This window comes from Falco rusticolus, chromosome 5, assembly GCF_015220075.1.
Source record: "Falco rusticolus isolate bFalRus1 chromosome 5, bFalRus1.pri, whole genome shotgun sequence".
Taxonomy (NCBI): domain Eukaryota; kingdom Metazoa; phylum Chordata; class Aves; order Falconiformes; family Falconidae; genus Falco; species Falco rusticolus.
In genome coordinates this window covers 24,158,619-24,167,148 of record NC_051191.1, presented here as the reverse complement: position 1 = coordinate 24,167,148, position 8,530 = coordinate 24,158,619, and positions in this window count along the sequence as shown.

Below are 8,530 nucleotides of genomic sequence, written 5' to 3'. Positions count from 1 at the left end.
CATCATGGCATTTCTGGCATGCCCATGATAAAATAAATCTTCCTTACTTAGAGGAAACCTTTGAAAAACAATATTTGAATAGATTTTCTCTTGCTGAAGACAGCTGTCACTTTTGCTTCTCTTATCTCCTGGGTATCCAGGGTTGGAAAGGTCTTCTTCTGAATTTATTTTATTTTTCTACATTTGTTGCTCATATGGTAGACATTTGTTGACTCTATGGCATATGTGTTATGCAAACCCCAGTGACTGGAGTGTTTTTAACAGCCGTGAGCCGTAATTCCAAACATATTAAGAGATTAAAATAATTGCACTGTTTACTTTTACAAGCTTTCCACAACAAACATAGCCACCCACTCCTATACTAAAAGAAAACAAAGTGACGACAAGGTCTTCACTATTTTCCAAGGTTAGCTGTGAAATTACTTTCTTAAACCGCATAAATTAAGATAATGGCCTTGCTGTCTTTGCACACCCAAGCCTTCCAGTAGGACTGGTTATAACATAACTAGATGAATTACTTCTGATTCTTCCCCTACAGCATTTTTTAATAACATCATCAGAAACCACATGAGTCTAGATTGCTACTGCCGGTTGGAAAAGCCCATAAGTACCATCGTGGTATGTGGGCTCGGGGACTTCCATCCACTCACCTCTGCAGCGTGTTAGCCCAGGCTCTAGCTTGGGTTTGGTCTGTGCCACATAGCCCACTTCGAGCCAACTCTTAGCCAGTGCTCAGTGGGCTTTGTTTCTCAGGGGAACGTAAATGTGAGCTGCGCTGTGCCCCCACCTCACAGGGCCAGAGAAAGGGCCATGGTCCATTTCTTTCACAAGATCTATGTAGCCAGTGAAGAATGTATATATGAAGACTGTTGTCCCTCCTGTGTGTCTGTTTTATAGCTTAATTACATATAAAATGTAAAATTATACCAAGATATAAAAAGAAAAATCTAATAATGGATGTTTATATGTGTTATATACATATGTGTGTATGTATATATGCACAGCTGTACTCTGCATCTGGAGGGAGATCTGAGGACTCTCGGGATTTAGCTTCCAGGTGATCAGGGTCAGGGTCCTGGAGGGAATTTTGACCCCCATCTGCTTGCAAAAGTAGGTCCTACATTAATCTGCACAGCAACACGAGGAAAAAACTAAACTATGCCTGATATATGCATCTATACTACCTATGCCTTTTCATCATAGAAGACTCCTGTCCACACTGTATAAATGGATCTATGTATATAATTTATTATTCTTCATGAATAACAGTAGCACATTACCTCAGTATAAACTTTGCTCCCGTTATTTTTTCTTTTTAACTTAATCTAATCTAATCTAAAATTCATATTAAATTAAGAGTAATCTTTGTCCTGTAAGTACGAAATATCTAAGAAAAGTACAAATTAACTGAACCTTATTACAAGTAGAGGAAAAAAAAATCTCACAAGAATAAGTTTTCCTGTAAGATTTCTGATAATTCCTTCTTACATTAAGGTGGGCACTGCTCCAAGCAACACATTTTTTTTTTTTTTTTGGTACATATTTGAAATGCTTCAGCTTCTTCAGTGAAAATACAGAGACTTGCAAGGAAGTACACTCCTGTGACATATGATAAGTTACAGGAGAGATACAGGAGAGAAATATGTATGCTTTCCATGATCAAGTATAAAAAAAATTGTGTGCATACTTCCAATAGTTTGGGGGATCATGAAATTTATTTACAAAAAAAAAAAAAAGGAAAAAAAAAAAGCTGGATTCAATCATTATAAATTTTGGACTTGTTTCTGTAATGTTCTGAAAACCACAAGGTTACAATTTCTGGCAAAGTCCTGGAAGCTGGGAGATACCACTGGAAGCTGGAGAACCATAACTGCAAAGTGTCACTATATCCTTGCTGCATTCAAACTGTGTTCCCCTCGATATGTCCACTGCCCGACATGTCAGAGACTGGAGACTGGGCTAGACTAACATTTAATTTGACCATGTATGTTTGCTCTTACATGAAAGTCACAACTCAAATGACTCAAAGTTTGCAGAGAAATAACTTTGTACAGAACAATCTTCTCCAAACTGATGGTAAGAATTCCATGACAGACATCCAAAGTACCAAGCAATCCCTCAAATTCTTTGGGAACATCCAGCTCTGAATCCAAGCACCAACCAGCTCACCTTTTTGATGCATCTCTGAGTAGAATATACAAATTATTTTTCCTTTCATCACAATTTCACATTCAGCTGCAATAAACATCTCCTTGAAGTTACAACTGTGTTGATCCTGTCTGGTAAAAGTATGCTGTTTAACTTCAGTCATGCTTGTAAAATGTTGATGAAAGTTTCTGGCCTTAATGTTAGGGAAGTATTCAAAAGGGAAGTGGTTTTCCAGTATGAATAAATGCTGATTTAAAAGATATGGAGAAATCCAACTAAATTCAGCTTATTTTTCTCTGTTTCTTGCATTACCCTTTTCTCTACTTTAAAAGAGCACTCAAATTTCAAATTTTTGTAGAAGTTTGTTTCATTTTTTGGAGGATTTCTGGTAAGAAGAAAAGGAATTAGGGTATAAGAAGGAAGTAGTTACTTGTACTTTTTTAACTACTTCCTTGACAGTGTTTTGGGGAGGTTTTAGGTGGATTTTCATAAAAACCAAATCACAAGATGTTAATAGAGATTTGATTAATCCCGAAGGAAAACTCATTTAGAAAACAAATAGTTTTCATAAAGGCAGAAACATGTTTTTAAGTCAGAAAATAAAAACATTACTGTGTGATTAGGTCAGGGAATTACATGGTACAAATATCATCCCACTGGAAAAAGACTCAATGTGTATGCTAACAATCAGTGGCCCTCAGTTGGCAAAGGGTGCCAATGTGAGATAAGCATATGATAACCCACCAGAACTGATAGCTTATGCAACATCAGGTACATCTGAGAACCCCTTCCTGGCCCATGCCTGTGAGTTGTGCATCAAAAAATTGCAGAAGGCAATGGATGTATGGAAACTAGATGACTAAGAAAAAAATAACAGATGAAAGAAAAAGACTAATTTCAGAAAACTGCTGAATTGTTTACTTGGGTTCAACAAAAGTGCCTGAATTTGTGACTTAGTCACAGTGAACACAGAATCTCCAGGTTTAGTCTCCAAAGGGTGTTGACAGTAACCCTGGAAGCATGTTGCAGTTGTTGTCTCCATAATCAACAGCAGTGCATGCCCTAAAATGTCCTTAGAAGAATCAGCTTTGTAGCCATGTCTCCAAATATTCCTCTCCTTTTCCCACATACCTAGTCACACTTCTCTCACTTCACTGTGCTGTAGTCTCATGAAGTGAATTTTGCATGAAGGTTTCTCTGTGTTATTGACAATCACCCTTTCAAGTTAGCTCAGTTTCTGATCTTCCCACTGCTGGAAATGATCTTCCCACTGCTGGAAAAAGGCCTTGTCTTAGACGTGGACTCCAAGTGAAGCAGCTGGCTCAAACACGTTGAGAGGAAATAATATTTCAGCAGCACAGAAATCATGTGTGGAAGCTTTAGGCACTGCCTCTAAAGCTGACATATGTGCCCCTTATTTCCTCCTTCTCCCTGATAACACTAATGAGGCTTAGATTAGCTGGTGACATTAAAAATATAAGATTGCAATCAGAAGCTAAATCACACACTCCATCATGCTGCTTTCCCCCACTGTAGGGAGGTCCGTTGCAGATTCAGAAGGTGTCAGATCTAGTCCTTGGGGAGTTTTGATATTTTCTCCATTTCTGCAGCTGCTCCTTTCATGTCACTTTTGTTCTATCCCATTTCTCTTGCCCATTGCTCACAGATATAAACTTTGTTTAACATCTGGGAAAGTTCTCCAGCCCACTTCCTGAACCTACAGACACTGGTGGTAGTAATAGCAATAATAATGAAACATTTATGTATATATTACTTCTGTCTCTAAAATACTTGGGGCTCTGTACAAAAATGAATGTCATCCAATCAAAATAAATAGAATAAACCCATAATAAATAGATTAAATAAAATGCAAACAGGTTTGCAGGTTGTTTGGATCCAGGGTTACCCAGACACATGTGTTTTAGCTCAGTGTAGTTTGTAGCAAAGTCTGCACAGGCCATTAATTGAGTTAATCGTATTGCAGCAGTTTCTACAACAAAGTTCAGGCTCTTGCATAAACATGTATTTATTTTTTACATAGGCATGCACCTAGCTTTAAGTCCATTTGACCAGCATATGTTCAATATACCTGTCATTCTGCTGACAAATTTTCATTTCCACCACTACACCAAAGACAATCAAGACAATTATCCTAACTGGTGAACTGAGCTGAGATTCTCTGTGCTACTGTGCAGATATATATACACGTATGTGTGTGTGTGCACGCGCGCGTGTGTGTGTATGCCCTGCTATTCGTATAAGTCTTGATATACTGATAAACCAATAGTATAATATTGCCATCCTGATATAAATATCCACTGGCAGACCAGCACTGTTCTAAACTTGCTCAGCCATTTTTGCCTCTCCTATGTATCTCTTTTCATCTTACACAGTTACTACCCAGTGTGTTCTCTCCTAAGCTGCGTGACCAACTTTCTTCCCTCAGTGACAGCCCAATCTTGGCCACCATGACAAAAATGCTCTTTTGCTACATTACTGGGTAGGCTTGTGTTTTCCTCGGCTGGTGTGATTAAACAGTCTGCACTCAGATCTCAGCAAAATCTATGTGTCCAAGTCACTGGGATTTTTTTTTTCAAATATCCACACTACATGATTGTTCTTGCTTTAACATTTGAAAGGCAGTTATTCAGCTCACTTCTGAAAGAAACAATGATGAATAATCTACCAAATGTCTTAGTGTCTCCTTTCTGCCTGTGTAGGTTTGGATGAATATTACCCACCCTGGGAAATGTGCTGTTCCTCAATTTCATGACGGCCCATTTTCATTTCAGATTGCATTGAGGTGTTTTCCTTGGCACTGGGACTGACTGAATGAATCATCCTCATCATTCACAGCAGGGATGTCTGGGATGGGGTGGCTGAGTAAATTGCTGAAGTGATCCTTCTTGCTTTCCCCTTCTTTCATCAAGACCTTACCATCTTTAGTCTGACTGTGGTTTTAATAATTCATAAGCATGTCTCACATTTCCTTCATAAGCATGTAGGTGGCATTTAACTCACCCTAATTTTAGCCATTTAAATGTTAGTCATTTTGCCTCAGCTCATCATCTGGTCTTCCTCTAGAGTCAGCACAGAGATGCTGGAAGCTTCAACAGATTCACTGCACCTAAAGGTGTCCAAAACAATTACACTATACACCTGTCTTTATTTTAATATCTTTTTCTTGAACCTGTTCTTTATGTCACCTCTTATATTTTCACTTTTTCTATTTCATCACATCAAGAACTCTTGATTAACTCCTTTGTAGGGTGAACTGCAAATGCACTGAATTCTTGGAGACCTAGAGATGTATTCAGGGTATAGTGAGACATATTGGTAAAAACTGTACTGATAGGACTGTCTTATAGTACTATTTTAATTACCTCTGTCTGAATCATTTCTATGACATTTATAATGACACAGAATATAATCAGATTGGATCTGTTGAATTAGTCAAAGCCTAAAAGTGTTTGGATCTGTTGAAGTCAAAGGTAATAACGACATAATTCTGTACAAACAATGACTTTTCTTCTTCTCTTTCGTATCCTTGAAATGTGCCTTGTAACTATATATGGGCGCTGTATGATTCTCAACTTGACAAATTCTTCTAGGTAAGGCTGTAAAAATTGTTTATTTCAGGAGGATTAAGTATGGAGGCAGCTGTTCAAAAAAGGAGATACTTTATTAATTATCAAATTTTTGAAATTTCACATGACTCTGGTTTGAAGTCTTCAAAAGGAATTCACATCCTCCATTTTCATATATTTTATAAACCTGTTTTGTAGTCAGAAAATATTTTCAAAACATATGTTATGGCAATGATATCCTAAAGACCATTATTTTTGTTTCCCATTACAATAATAGGAAGAATTGATTAAAAAAATAGTATCAGTATTCATGAAGACTTTTCAAGGCGTTGCTTCTGAGACGGGATTTATTTCACCTGAAATATACTGCATAAACCTAAGCATGTAATTTGGTCATTTAGATCTCATCTAGTGTCAAGATAGTCGGGTGTTATGAGTTTGCTCTGAAAGACGACAGGGATCATCTGAGACAGGTATTTTTTAAAATTCCAAATGATATTGGAATGATGAAATTGTTGGGTAGTTCCACAGCTAGCTGAATGACATTATCCTGGAGCACATATGTAGTTACTTTGAGGCTATGATGGAATATATAATGAAGAAGCTGACAAATAAATAGAAAATGTCATGCCATTTAAAAAAAATAATAAAACACTTTCTATTTAAGTTTGTGTTGATTAGTTTATGATTCCAGAAAGGAAACAGTATTGACAGAATACAAATCTCTGAACCTTCACAGTTCTGAGCTGGAAGGAAAGAAGCTGAAACCCAGAGACACAAAGAAATGCTGGGAATGGTGAGATGGTAACAGGAATTGAGATTGCATGTACCAAAGTTAGACCTTTAAGCCTCTGACAAATAAGGATCAAGGCTCCATCTCATACAGTGAATACACTCTGTGCTTTGTGTGTGAGTTAATAGTATCTGACATGAGCCATATAATATGTACAAGAGTGCATTATTTATGTTTGACCCACTGAAAATGCTAAAACCCCAGCTGCACTGAAGAGCTGGCATAATGTGATCTACTCTCTGTGGAAAGAAAGTGGCAGAAGTCTCCATCCAACTCCCTAACATCTCTGGAAGGAACGTCATCAAATGAGACATTTCAGAGTAGGCATGACTAGGTCAAAAACACTCTAATTTAGAGGAAGGTTTCTGACCTATGGGAACACAGAGTTATATAGGCTAACAATTATTTACATTCTGGTTTGAAGTATTCTTGTTTGAAGTATGCTTGTTTGATATTGAGCTTTCTGGTATTCTGCATTTACTACAGCTGTAGATGAAGATCCTGAAAACTTAGCCAGAGCTGTTCTTGATCAGGCCAATAGTCTTTTCAGTCACACATTCTCTCAGCAGTCACTGATGGATGTCTAGTCAAGAGTTTAAAGACAGGATGAAAATGGAGTGCTGTTTCTAAAAAGCATTCTTTTAAAGCATTCCCTTAACATCCAGATTTTGTTCATTACAAACTTACTCTGCAGGAGAAAAACGTCTTAAAATTTATTAGCCCTTGACTGATTTTTCTTAATTGTTTAGCTGCCTTTTGAACATGTTTTCCTTCAAGCACTTGAGCATTTAGAATTTTACTGACTCTCTTTTGCCTAAGAATAAAGCTTTTAATCTTTGTCAAAGAATATATAATCCTGCCTCTGTGCCTCTCTGCACCTTTGGTCTCCCTATGACATTCAGTGTGAATTTTTCCCCTTAGCCCCTTAGTTCTATTTTGTTTTAGACAAAACCTGTATCCAATTCTTTATCTTAGATCTCAGATTACTTAGTTCCTGAAAAGTCTGAATCACTTTTCACTGTGCTGTTTTCTCAGTGTTGTCATAAGCCTTGGCTTTTCAAAATTTCTGCCTGGTCATACACGGTGTACTTCATAGCCCTCCACTACCATGAATGCTCTGGTTCTTCACTTCTCAGCAGCCTCAGTTTTTTCCCCAGCTGCTGGTGGGTGGTGATAGACTCTACTGATGACACTTGGCACATGGGAACCATCAGTGGAGCTCTTGTGATCAACACGAGACAAAAGTCTGCAAACACAAGCTTTTAACAACCTTTTTTAATGTCTTTTCATACATGGGTACAACCACAGCTTCCTCATTGAAAGGTAAGGACTAAATTCTTATTAATTTTTTATTTAATTGTCTGTTATTGATTAGGCACTTCAGAAAATGTAGGGGTAAGCCTACACTGGTAAATCAACATTGACATGATCTAATATGCCTTTGCTACACCTATTGATTAACTGGAACATTTAACCTCAGTGTCAGCAATTCTTATGACAATCTACAGATCTATGCAAACCACATTGACAAAGGATAGGTTTTGTTTGCGAAAGATTTACTCTTAATGCAAAGGAAATCTTTCCTAATTTCTGACTATACAACCTTTCACATTCTGTAAGGGGGCCTAGGATGTAAAGGAGGACAATAATTGTTTGTTTAATGTAGGAATAAATAGCAACATCGTTAAAGTGAAGTTATGCCATTGATATTCATAGCTGAACCTAATTCTTCTACCATGGCAGTGTTGTAAAGAACAGATTCACTGGGGCAGGAAAATGGTTTGACCAAAAAGGATTATGTGCATGTGTGCAAAGAACAAAGAAAAGCTAAGCATGACATATAAAGACACATTTGTCTATATGTCAGGATTTTGTATATTTATCTTATAACAATATATTGGCAGCAGTAGAAGATTATACATTTCATTATAATATTATACTGCCTACGGAGCCAATGAGTGCTTAGCCTCCTCTCTTCCTTTCCCCCCAAAATGTATTCTAT